Genomic DNA, 13,532 nt, shown 5'->3' with positions numbered 1-13,532 from the left:
GGGACTATGTGTGGGAACAGATATTAAGGTGGTGGGATAACGGTGGAAGGAATATGAAGTTGGATCAGGCTGCATTTATTGGCCCACTGAGCAGAGATTCTGGATTCAGCGTTGCAGCTCAAGGGGTTAGAAAGGGCTCTCACAGTTTGTTCGGGTGGCTGGCTGAAACATGGACTGAAAGGCAGCTGATTTTACCTGAGGTCAAGATGCCAGAACTGCCAGGGTATAAGGTAGATGAGCGGACGCAAAGGCTGAGAGGGATTGGAATGTTAGAATGGATTTATCAGTTAAGACCTGCTCACCCACTCCAGGAATGTCCAGAGGATACACCTTCAGCAGGATTGTAATGGTTATGGCTATTTCTTCTTTGTTTTATGAGTATATTTGTACATAAAGCAAATATCTTTGTTTTCTTCCTTGGTTTATCCCTTCATCATGATATAAGCTGTATGAGTTTCATGTCATAGTATTTAAGTTATAGGATATCAAGTTTAAGAGTGAATATTGGGGAGCGGATATAGCTCAAGTGGTTGAGCGCCTGCTTCTCTCGTACAAGGTCCTGGGTTCGAGCCCCAGCACCTCCTAAAAAACAACAAAAACAGATGACAACAACAACAACATCAAAAACCAAAAAAACCCAACTCTCATTGGGGATGTAGCTCAGTGGTTGAGCACCTGCATCCCATGTATGAGGTCCTGGGTTCAATACAAAAAAAAAAGTGAATATTACCCAAGGACCTATACCCTATTCTAGAGAGATTTAGTGCATTTCTGGTTTGTATGCAAGACAGTTTAGTATTGTTAGGTGAAAAATATGTCGGCTATTGTTTTTTGTTTAGAGATTAAGTGAGGCTTAAGGTGATGCGTATCGCTGCTTAGTTGACAAGGGGTGGACTGTGATGGTTATTTAAGTTCATGTGTCCATTTGGCCAGGCGATGGTGCCCTCTTGCCCGGTAAAGCAAGCACTGGCCTGATTGTTACCGTGCGGACATTTTGTGAACTTAAATCATGAGTAAATTGATTGCACCTATGGCTGATTACATCTACAATCAGCTGAGGAGATTGCCTTCAACAAAGAGAGCCGCCCCAGCCAATCAGCTGAAGGCCTTAAAAGGAGCCACGAGGACGTGAGGATTTCGGCAGTTGGAAGAGGGAATTTTCAGGCGGCCTGCTTCTCCTGGGGAGTTCCTTGAAAGCGGTCAGCGGAGTTCGCAGCTTGCAGCCTGCTCTACGGAATTTGGACTTGTGCGTCCCCACAGTCATGTGAGACAATTTTTTAAAATCTCATAATATTCACAGATCTCTCCTGTCGGCTCTGGTTCCCCAGAGAACCCTGACTAATACACCGTGGCCAGAGGAGCCTGTTACCAGGGAAGGGGCCCAGCCTGGGGCTGAAAACTGAGAGGAAGCGGGACTAGGGGACGAGGGAGAAGGGAGGAGCGCGGGTTCCAGTGCGGGGTCGTGTGGAAGGGGCTGGCTGGCAGGTCTCGGTGTCTCAGGCGGTGGAAGGAGGCTGCATTCCGAGGATGGGGAACCTGGACACATGCTGGAATCACCTGGAGAGTTTCTGAAAAATCTGTGCACACAGCCCAGAACAGACCAAGTCAGTCAGAATGGGGAGGCATGAGTGTGTTTTTGCTACAGCTTTCCTGGTGATTCTAATGAAACATTAGGTTTGGCAGCCGCTGACCAGGAGTGAGCGTGATTTTCTTAATTGTACCTGGTGGAAATGAAAAAACACACGGGTACATGGATGGATATACCCATACACACGTGTAGACATATACACACAAAGCACAGGTCAAGATGGCAATTTTAAGCAAAAATTCTTTCGTGCTGTTGGTTAGTTCCCATGATTCCTGGGATTGCATTGACGGTGAAGCCACATGGAAAAGACGATTGCAATGGGTACTTCAACCTTAGGCTAATCTCTAGGTCTTATGCACCACGCTTGAATTTTTTTTTTTTCTTTTTCTAACTTAAAAAAAAACAGAACAGCTCATTATTGATTTCTTTTCTAATGTGTAGGTTAAAGATTCTGGAGGTACAGAACCAAACAAACCAGGTTTTTCTCATCCTACAAGGTCAGTGTCTCTATCATTTACCTCTTCACTGTTCTTACCTGGTTTCTTATTCCTAAAAGTAGATATTTGTGAACTGCTTTCTCTCTGAGGTCTGTCTCAGTCAGTTTCTTGACCGGTGGCATCAGCGAAGGTTTGGAAGGTTCCTGGCTCTTCTCTGATTTGTTCCAACCGAGGAGGATCATGGTTCTGAATTAGGATTCTTCTGGCAGACGCTGGTTAGTCTGGCCCATTTTTACTTCAGAGTCCTGCCGCCCGATGCTCCAAATGCAAACTGGTCACCATTATGATGCATCCTGAGAAAAGAGCTTTCTAAGGTTTCTCTCTGAGAAACAAACTCAGGTCCAGGTGAGACTGAAGACACTAAAGAAAAAAAAACTACCCTTTTCAGAAAATCCACCAACCCATCATCCTGTGTCGCCTCCAGGGAAAAACTTGCCTAGAACTTTGGGTCCTAAGAAAGCCTCTACTCTGAGCGACGAGTTGGGCAGTCACTGCAGAGACACAGCTGTCCTCTGCTCTCCTGGAAGGATGGGGACGGGCTCTGAGGCTGCTTCCAGATAGCTGGACTAGGTTTGGCAGGGCAGGCCTCTGTACAAATCTTCCAAGGAGGTGAGGTAAGGAAGAAAGAAAGAGAGAAAAAAAAAAGACGCCTCATTTACATTGAGAGTAAACTTCCTGTCCTATTAAACAATGAGGCATTCAAAAATCAGCAGGAGTAAAAGTCCCTTGATGCAATGAGAGGGTGAGCAATTTCATGTCAGGATGTTGTTATGGGGATTTATACATGTCCCAGCTAGGGCGTGAGGTGAAAAGCGGAGCCAAAAACAATAGCCCTCAACCTTGCATGCCCACAAACCCCATTCCGCAGAAGTTTCCTTCAGAGAGGACAGCAGACTTTTCACAAACAAAGTGACTTCAAAGGTTGATTTGCATCACTGGCCTCCTCCACTTGACGCTTCCCTTTAGCCCCGATCTGGCCCCTCCGTTTCTTGGTTTACTTTATGAGGTTCTCACACACATCGAGAAGCAATTATCTGGGCTAGCTCAAGCGGGCCGACAGGAAGGTAATTGTAACTGAGTCCTTCCTTTGTCCAGCACTGCAGATGGTCCTTGCCATGATGGTGGGCCACTCGGCACCCAGGGACACCCCCCCCAGTCAGCCCCTCCCCCAGGCGCCCCCACCCCCAGGCTGAATTCCCCAGGGCGGACGCAGCTACGGGATGGGAGAATGGGGGAATTTTCTTACGTCACTTGACGTGCTTTCTTTCACTCACAAACTCCTGAGTCACGACTCGAAGCGGCGTTGCCTCGAGTCTCTGGCTGAAACCAGAGGTTATGAATTTAGAAATCTGACCCCATCGGTTGCCTCGGGTCCAATGCATCAGAGGAAATGTATATTATTTTAGTCGTCCTTCTTGAAGCTGAAGCCCCTTTTCATTGAGGGGATTACGTGAGGAAAGTGGCTCCGTCCCGTGGCTTAGTAAGCCGACGCTGTGCGGGGGAACAATATTTAACGTTAGGTGAGTTTACAAAAAGGGCAGTCTCTCTGTTTGTTTAAACCGAGATTAAGTGAAAGGAAAAGTTTTTCTTTCCCAGCCCAAGACAAATGTGAAACACATGTTTTCCCTTTTGACTTTGTAGTACAAGGCGCAAACAGTTCGCCCCATCCCCACCCCCTCAGCTGTGAGTTTTCAAGGATTGCAGAATGTTTCCTGTCTTTGGTGGCCAAAGCCAACATGAACCTCTACATTTCCAGACAGTGGAACTGAGGATGATGGCCCTGTTGGTTCTAGGTAATGCTAAGCCCGGAAGGGAGTGTGTGTGTGAGTGAGTGTGTGAGGTGCTCCTGGGCTGACCATGTTATGGGCGGGTAAGGAGGCAAAATCCAGTGCATGGAACCCTGGGTTCAAGTTTTCGATCGACCTTCGCCCACGTGACCTCACTTGGCCTCAGTTTCCCCACCTGCACAATGAAATGGATTGAATTTTAAATGTCTTGGGGTGAATTCCAATTCTACTGAACATGTTTGGTTTTTCTGGTCCATGATTTAACCTGTCGTCCTAGGGACATTATCGTTGGCATGGGCTTGGGGCTTGAGAGTTGGGAGACCTCAGTCACGGAGTCTGCACTGCCACTGACTCACCGTGACCTTGAACAGCTCACTTCTCCTTGGGAGTCCTCCTTATCTGAGAAAGGAGGATTGACAGACTTGCCTCTGACAGGACAGTTGAGATACGTGACAAGCTGGACTAAGGCTGGGGTGTAGAGTACTTTGTGTTCCTTGGAATAAAAGGATCATTCATCTTGGATGATAAGTTGAGAAAAACAATAAAAAACGCTAGCCTATAAATATTTTTTGGATTATAAATCAAGAAGAAAATCAAGAAAATAAAAATTCTTTTATTCTGGGTCTTCCTTAAATTGCTACTGGTTCGGGGAATGTAAGCACCAAATGACCAAAATGAGTTATAAAAATCAGTATTGTTTTCCCCTATAGTGGCCAAAGCAATGTTTCTAGAAGATTGCTTTGATCATGTTGCTGCTCTGCTCAGAAATGTTTAAGATTCTCCCTTGCCTCCATGATTAAGTCCAAGCTGGAATTCAATTTGGCTTCAACCTGCTTCATTTCCTATGTCTCCTACCTAAAATCCTAGATTCGCAGGACTCTCCACCCTGATGCAGGAATCGTCCCTCAGCATCTCCCTGCGAATGGGTAGATGGTATCTGCTTTTGAACACCAGGCAGGGAGAGGCCTCTGATACTTAAAACAAACTGGCCATTTCCTAATCATCTCTGATTCCCTATGTGGAATCAGAATCGGCCTCGTGGTAAATTCCATCCATCCAGCGTACCCTGGAGCTACCTCAATTTGACTACACCTTCTTCCTCAGTGTTTCCAAATAAGTCGTCAGGGGGCCCCTAAGAAATTCTGTTTCCATACCAGTGTCTTTCACAGACTTTCACTGACTTGGTCGTCAGACTCTTAAATGTCCAGGCCCTTACCTTTCCCTGGACGTGCGTCAAGTGGTCAGTGTCACGTAAAAGAAAGTGACCCTCTGAGCTCAAACGTTGTAAATGTGGATGGACCCAGGCTAGTACCTCCTTCGTTTCCATAGTGTTCGGTTAGGCAAAAGACGTGACAATAATTCAGCGGCTTACCAGAGAACGTTTTCTTCCTCTTTAGTGACCCAGGTTAGCGGGCGGCCCTGGTGCCTGCACTCCTTCAGGGATCCTGTTTAGTGGCGCTTGTTCTGGTCAAAGGTGGGTTGTGGCCAGCCGGCAAGGAAAGGAAAGGGCAGCCCCCAACAGCTCATTCTGAGCCTTTCACTAGTGAGAACTCGGCCCCAGGCCGCCTCCAGCTTCAAGGTGAGAAACCCCACAGTTGTGGAAGAACCCCAGAACGGATGCTGGCAGCCACAAATGCAGACACACCTCACTGGGCTGCTTCCCGTTACTAGAAGTACGTTGAGCTGCTTCCAGGCTCAGGGCCGAGGTCTCCCTCTTCCCCTTGGAAATGTTCTGCCTCCCGGGCTTTCCTCCTCTTCCTGTGGCCTGAATCCTCGGAGGCCTGCCCTGACCAGCCCTGGGCAAGTGGGTTTCTTCTCACTCTCCCCCACTTAACTGTGTGCCCCTCCATGCCCCTGCCGTGACGTGTTCTTTTTAATTTGAGGTACCGGGGCTGGGGATTGAACCGGGGACCTCCTGTGGGAAGCCGGCATTCAACCACTGAGCCCCATTGGCGCCCCCTGCCACAAGTTTTAATGATTTTATGTGTCGGTTCTGTTAACTTTTCTGGGCTTTTTTCTCTCCCCTACTTAACTCCAGGCTACGTGAGGGCAGGGACTATGCGTGTTTTGATCTCCAGAGTGTATTTGCTGCTCAACTCAGTGCCAGATGCACAAGAACTTGCGTGTGACTAATAAGGATGTGTTGAGCTAAAAAATATATGGACAGTATCTGTTTATTAACTGCAGTCTTTTCCTGCCAAGCACACCACATGGTTAGGTCATACTATGGTGAACTAACAGCCTTAGCTCTTTTTTCATATGAACTGTTTTGCAGACATTTCTTGAGAAGCTGATATTTTTGACCACAGATCTGGCCTTTTTACATTTGTACCTGTTATATCTCAGCTAGTTATTTTTTTCCGTATAAACAGTTTACTTAGATTTCATAATCTCTAGTACTTGAACAAGATGAGACATTAAACAACACAGGTTTGAGAGTACAAGTCATATAGCAAACGGATGCCATTGCTGAGAGGCTTGGATCTGGGGCAGGTGATGGCCGGTTGTTTGCTCATTGGCCATCGTGCTTTGAAAGAGTTTTCCCATCAGAGGCTTTTTTATTATTTTCAAGATTTATTTTATTTCTCCCCACCCCCTTGTTGTTTGCACTTGCTGTATTTGTTCATTGTGTGCTTCTCTTTTTAGGAGGCACTGGGAACCGAACCCAGGACCTCCCATGCGGGAGGGAGGCCCCTAATCACTTGGGCCTCCTTGTCTCCCTACTCTGTTGTGTCTCTCATTATGTTTTCCTCCTTGTATCTCTTGTTGCATCAGCTCACCGCACAAGCCCATTGTGTCAGCTTGCTATCTTGCTTTTCTTCTCTAGGAGGCACTCTGAACCAAACCCAGGACATCCCATGTGGTAGGCAGGAGTTCAATCATTTGAGCCACATCTGCTTCCCCCATCAGAGGTTTTGACTAGTTTTCAAAAGACCGTTCTGGTCTCTTGGGACCAGGGGGTCCTTTATACAAGAAGTGATGTCATGTGAGCTTCCCAACACCATTGGGGTGGTTTAGCAATTCTCAGGTAGGGCATCAATCACTGCCTTCCTTAGGCTTGCACTGCAGGTACAACTGGACATTTTCACTAGCGATCAGCCAAAAAGTACCTGTCAGTCTTGGAATGTCTTTATTTATTTATTTATTTTTAAAATGAGGGCTCGGTTAGTCTTAGATATACTCATGGGGAAGCATTACTTCTTTTATTATTTATTATTTTTTTAAGATTTATTTATTTATTCCCCACCCCCTCATTGTTTTGTGCCCCGTCTGCTTTCTGTATCCATTAGCTGTGTTCTTCTGTGTCTGCTTGTCCTATCTTTAGGTGGCAATGGGAACCAATCCCAGGGCTTTCCAGAGTTGGGAGAGAGGTGCTCGATCTCTTGTGCCACCTCAGCTCCCTCGTCTGTTGTGTCTTATTGTCTCTCCTGTGTCTCTTTTTCATTGTGTCACCTTGCTGTGCCAGCCAGCACTCCTCTGTGGGGCCAGCTCTCCTCCCTGCGTGGGCCAGCTTGCCTTCACCAGGAGGCCCCGGGACTCGAACCCTGGACCTCCTATATGGTAGATGGGAACCAAATTGCTTGAGCCACATCTCCTTCCCTGGAGTGTCTTTTATATATATATTTAATTCATTTTTAAAAGTTACTAAGATTATATACAATGTTACATAAAAAATTATAAGGGATTTCCACAGGCCCCACTCTCCACACCTCCCACTTTTCCCCACATTAACTTCTTTCATTAGTGTGGCACATTCACTGCAATTGAGGAACACATTTTGGAGCATTGCCACTCAGCATGGATTATAGTTTACATTGTACATTGTACAATGTAACTACATTGTAGTTTACACTCTCTTCCACTCAATTCTGTAGGTTGTGGCAGGATATATAATGGCCTGTATTTGTCATTGTAATGTCATTTAGGACAATTCCAAGTCCCAAAAATGCCCCCATATTACACCTCTTTTTCCCTCTCCCTGACTTCAGCACCTCCAGTGGCCACTGTCTCCACATCAATGATATAATTTCTTCCATTGCTAGAATCACAATAAGTCTGTAGTGGAATGCCAATAAGTCTATTCTAGTCCATATTTTATTCTCCAGTCCTGAGGATTCTGAGATGGTGATGCCCACTCCACCTCTAATTGAGAGGGGGCTTTAATCTGTATGGCTGATGGATGGGACTCTCTTGCTTGCAGTTGTAGACTCTCTCAGTTCCTTGGTGTGGTGGTTGTCCATCCTCACCTCCTTGTTAGTTGTCCTGGGTGAGTCCAGTGAACTGGAGAGTAGGCGTTGCAACTCTGCTGAGGCTCAGGGCCCAACGGGCACATGGTCAGCCCAGAGATTCAAGTCTCTTGGACATACACCTACCAACTCCAGCGCCAACTATAGGTTCAAATAAAAGGGACAGAAGATCCCTGGAGTGTCTTTAAAGATGGCTGTGATGGTCAGAACCAAATGTTTGCTAACCTAAGACTTGCATTGGAGACCACAGAAAACTGTAGTTAAGAACACCCTACAAAATCGAACAGCTATGTTTTCCAAAAATGTTTTTTATAGCACTTTAAATAATTTACAAAAAGCGACAAAAATCATTTACCAGGATAGATCTGCTAAATGAAAACATTGTTCTGCATGAATGTCCACACCTGTGCGGCTGGCCTTCCCCTCTTCAGTCGCCACACCAGCCATACACCCCCCCTCCCCCGAGACAGACCGCCTTCTGCAAGCGCTGGACTCCCAGCTCGAGGACTCTGCCCCTGACGCCTGAGCCACCGCCTTCCTCCGTGGAGGTGTTGCTGCATTTGCTGGCATTGCTAGCCTCTATTAAGGACCCTCTGTCCATGCTGTGGACCTAACAGATTTTCTGCCACACCTGATTTCCTCCTGTTGGGGACACTGAGTCCTGCCTGGGACTTCCTGTTTGCCCAGCATCTACCTTCCTCCTTCATGAGCATGCGTGAGCCTCCAAACACAGGGCTGGGGTCTGCTGGGGTCCCTCAAAAAGTGGAGGGGGTCGGTCCCTGCAGAGGCAGACTTGGGGGAGCTGAGGAGGCCTGCTTGCTTGCCCCCTCCAAGAAACACTCTTTTCAAAATAGAACATCAGCCAGTTATTTTGGGCCATCTTTTTAGCCCCAGAAGAGCTTTTCTCTTTCTGACATATCCCTTCCATCGATCCATCATTAGCTCTCTTTGGAGATGACTGTCTCATTATAGAATCTGCTCTTAGCAAGACTATCACAGAGGGAAGTGGATGTGGCTCAAGCGATTGAGCTCCCACCTACCACATGGGAGTTCCCAGGTTCAGTTCCCAGTGCCTTCTGGAGAAGACAAGACAGCAAGCTGGTGCAACAGCAGGTGTGGGGGGCAGACACAACAAGATGATGCAACAAGGAGACACAAAGAGGAAAGACAATGAAAGATACGACAAAGCAAGGACCTGAGGTGGCTCAAGGGATTGAGCCCCTCTCTTCCACATGGGGAGTCCCAGGTTCGGTTATCTGTTAAATGAAGCACTAAGTGCCTCCTAAAGAACAGACACAGAGAACACACAGCGAATGGACACAGAGAGCACACAGTGGGTGCAAACAACGAGGAGGGGGGGAATAAATAAATAAATTGTTTAAAAAAAAAAAAAAAAAGACTATCACAGGGTCTCTGGTAGATGCCCTGCTGAAATTAGATGCAAAATGGAACAGCCTTCCATTATACTCCTACCCAGGAGGATAGAAACTTAAGGTTAGAAAAGATTAAATTGCAACCAATCACAAGAGTCCCCTTGACAACCTCCTCTAGTTTACCAGTCTAGTAGGCTTATAAGAAACAGGAAGTGGGGTTCATTTGACACAACTAGGTCTCATTGAACCCATGCCTGATTCCTAATGGCCATTGTTGTCTTTTAAGTGTTTACAAGACTTCTGCTTCGTAATTTGTTCCAAAACTTTTCCAGGATCTACCCTCTTCTTTCTGGAAATCCTGCCAGACATTCTCCAAATGTCCCCTTGAATCCTTACCCCTCTGAGCAGTCATTTTTCTGTTCCTTCTAGTGTGAAATGCTTTTCCTGCCTGAAATGCTTTTTCCTGACTGCGCATGTCCAAAAAGCCTGATCTTCCCTGAAGATCCAGATCAAATTTCAGCCCTTCAATGAAATGTTTCTTCACTGTTCCAGACCTCTCTCTGCTCAGGTTTTCATTTACCTGACCATATAAAGCTAGTCGCCCCTGTGCTCTTGGCGAGGGTCAGCCAGTACCTTACACAGAGCCAGCTCTTGACAGCGTATGTAGATTGTGACTTGGAAATTTAAGATTATTATTATTTTTTAGGCGGTACCAGGGATTGAACCCCGGAAGCAGGTGCCCAACCACTTGGGCTCCCCAGTGAGTAGTGGTTTATTTTTTGTTTGTTTTTTTGAAGGTACTGGGGCTTGAACCTGGGACCTTGTGCATGGGAAGCAGGCACTCAACCACTTGAGCTACATCCACGGCCAAGGTTACCTTTTTTTTTTTCCCCACTCTAATCCAGATTTTAGTTCTCCGTCTTGAGGACCCTGGAATGGTGATGTCCACTCCACCTCTGAATTGAGAGGGGGCTTAGATCCCACATGGCTGATGGATGGAATTCTCCTGCTTGCAGCTGTAGACTCTCAGTTCCCTGGTGTGGTGGTTGATCATCCTCCCCTCCGTGTTAGCTGACCTGGGCAAGTCCAACAAGCTGGAGAGTAGGTGCTGCAACTCTGCTGAGGATCAGGGCCCCGCTGGCACATAGTCCAGAGATTCCTCTCCTGAGCGTACACCAACCCCAGTGCCAACCACAGGTTCAGTGAAAGTGACAGAAGAGCCATGCGAAGAGAGGTCACATCTGAGTCTAACTCCATCAAACTCAGAAGCACAAATTTCAAAATAGGGCCCACTGGCAAGGCACCAAACTCCAGAGCCATCTGTCATGACTATAGGTTAAGGTTATCTTTTAAATGAAGTGCTAAGTGTTAACCAAGAATTAAATTAAGCTGCAAGGCAATAAAGGCATTTTATTTGGGGTCATAGAACTGCAGTTAGTGAGCACAGATTCAGGGAGCAACTCAAATCAGGTCCTGCCTAGGCATTTCCAGGCAAGGGGTTTTGAAGGAAAATTACATAAATTGTGGTTGGTGGACATTTAGGGCACTCCAGCGGTCCTTCAGCTAAGATATTTAACTGAGTTCTTTATCTTGCGGTTTATGTTGTCAGGATGGCCTTAGGGTTTTCAGCAACGAGGATGCTTGAGGCTTTGCATACTTAACACTTAAAACAGCCCGAATGCCACAGAGGCAAAAGGATGAAAATTCAGAGCAGCAAGCAAAATATTTTCAGAAGCAGTTATTCACCTTCCAGAAGCATGTTTAGATTTACAAAATATACCACGTAGGGTTCCTCTAACAACATTTGTAGATTTAAAACAATTCAGTTTCCACATACCTTTTTTTTTCTTATTGTTTTAAGGGGCTGGGGATTGAACCTTGGACCTTGTAAGTGGTTGAGCACTGGCTTCCCTGAGTTGGGTTTTCAATTGATCGCTTGTTTGTCTTTAATTTTAGGAGGCACTGGGAACCGAACCCAGGACCTCCCATGTGGGAAGCAGACACTCAGATGCTTGAGCCACATCTGCTTCCCTCCACATAACTTTTGAAGAATATATCCCTTTTAAAAAGTAGAGTCCACCTGCTCTTAACTTCCCCTGATAGCCTGGGTATCTGGCAGGGCTCATAAGTCACCTCATATCATATTTGCAAGGAAAAAATTAGCTCTGTTGGATCCCCAATTCCTCCGAAATGCAAATGTAAACCTTGTACCCTGGAGAGAAGTGGGGCTCAGAAAGGAAGGAATCTCCCCCTGCTGGAACCCCTGGGCATGTCACAGCAGTCGCTTAAGGAGCCGACCACCTCTGCTGGTCTCCCCACGCAGGTCCCCTCCCTCCTGAGAGAAACTTTCCTTTCTATGGAAATGCCAGTGACTCTATTTGCAAAAATGTTTCTTTAGAAAAGCCTTCTCTGCTGTTTGCTTTAGGAGCGTTAATAAATCCCAGATTAAAACAAAAACCACCAAGGCATTGGCCCCTCCCGTTTCCCAACCAGCTGTCTGGGATGACTTCTCCCTAAGTAACTTTCCCAAGCGTTTGGAAAATTGCCCGCTGCCACGAACTTAAGACTACCAGTTAAACTTTTCTCAAAGCAGGGAAAGGACTCGTGACAAAGTCATTCTTGAAAGTTGGCCCCGGTGTTTCTTCCCCTGCTTCTTTCCTGATTGCCTTCCTTTTTCACAGCAATCCATATTCCCCCCTGCCCTCTCCCCCCCCCTTTTTTTTTTATGACTTGGGATAGAATTTGAGTTCCCAGCTATCACCTCAAAGTTACAAGATGTGGGTTTCCAGGCTGTTCCTGGCTTTGCCCTTCATTATTGCTTCCCCACGACAGGGCATTCGGAAGCCTGTTCTCCAGTTATTCCCATTCAAACACGTCCATCCAGATGTTGAGGAAATTGTAAATCTATGGCTTTTCTCTGCAAAGGGGCATGTGAAATTTTCCAATCGTAACACTTTATGTGAGCTCCAGGCCATTTTCACAGTTTCCAAAGTTTTCTTTCCAGCCTCCACCTTCCCTTCCCTCATTTCCGTCTCCTCCTCCTGTCCCTCTCGGGTGAGCCTCCACGAGATGAGCTCCTCAAATCTGCTTAGAGCACGCTTCTAATGGCGTCTCCTTAGCAGGCGTTGGACTGGGGAATGGGAGGAACTTCACAGCTGCATGGAAGGGCAGAGCCCGAAGTGACCGCCGTGGTGAGAACCACTGCGGGGTTGGGGGTTGGCAAAGTATCTTCTGATTTACGAACTGGTGTGTGAAATCTGCTTGAATGGCAGGGAAAATTTTGATTTTTTTTTTTAAGATTTATTTTTTATTTCTCACCCCCTTGATCTCGCTGTCTGCTCTCTGTGCCTGCTTGTCTTCTTTCTAGGAGGCGCCAGGAACCAAACCTGGGACCTCCTGTATGGTAGGCGGGTGCCCAACTGCTTAAGCCACATCTCCTTCCCTGATTCTGTTTGTTTTTTAAAAATACTGGTGTGTGTTAGGGCGTCCGTCTACCACATGGGAGGTCTGCAGTTCAAACTCTGGGCCTCCTTGACCCGTGTGGAGCTGGCCCGTGCGCAGTGCTGATGCGCGCAAGGAGTGCCGTGCCACACAGGGGTGTCCCCGCATAGGGGAGCCCCATGCGCAAGGAGTGCGCCCGGTAAGGAGAGCTGCCCAGCGCGAAAGAAAGTTCAGCCTGCCCAGGAATGGTGCTGCACATACGGAGAGCTGACACAACAAGATGACACAACAAAAAGAAACACAGATTCCCTTGCCACTGACAACAACAGAAGCGGACAAAGAAGAACACACAGCAAATAGACACAGAGAACAGACAACTGGGGTGGGGGAGGAGGGGAGAGAAATAAATAAAATAAATCTTTTAAAAAAAAGTAAAATACTGGTGTTTATAGTTTTAAAATTGAGGCATTTAAGAGTGTAGGGCGAGTGGATGTAGCTCAGGTGGTTGAGCGCCTGCTTCCCATATACAAGGTCCTGGGTTTAATCCCCGGTACCTCCTTGAAAAAGAAAGAGTTAATGAAATATGTTAGAAAGTGCTC

At 46.7% G+C, this 13,532-nt stretch overlaps 1 long non-coding RNA gene across 1 annotated transcript; it reads left to right on the top strand.

Annotated features, from left to right (window-relative positions):
* The first annotated feature begins 650 nt into the window (after positions 1–650).
* LOC131274602 (uncharacterized) lies at positions 651–13,315 on the top strand. The gene is made up of 4 exons (XR_009181878.2): positions 651–1,264; positions 2,030–2,085; positions 3,727–3,878; positions 12,860–13,315. It is a non-coding gene; the product is annotated as an uncharacterized lncRNA (long non-coding RNA).
* The last annotated feature ends 217 nt before the right edge of the window (positions 13,316–13,532 follow it).

This window comes from Dasypus novemcinctus, chromosome 19, assembly GCF_030445035.2.
Source record: "Dasypus novemcinctus isolate mDasNov1 chromosome 19, mDasNov1.1.hap2, whole genome shotgun sequence".
NCBI lineage: Eukaryota > Metazoa > Chordata > Mammalia > Cingulata > Dasypodidae > Dasypus > Dasypus novemcinctus.
This window is presented reverse-complemented; position numbering and strand designations above follow the sequence as displayed.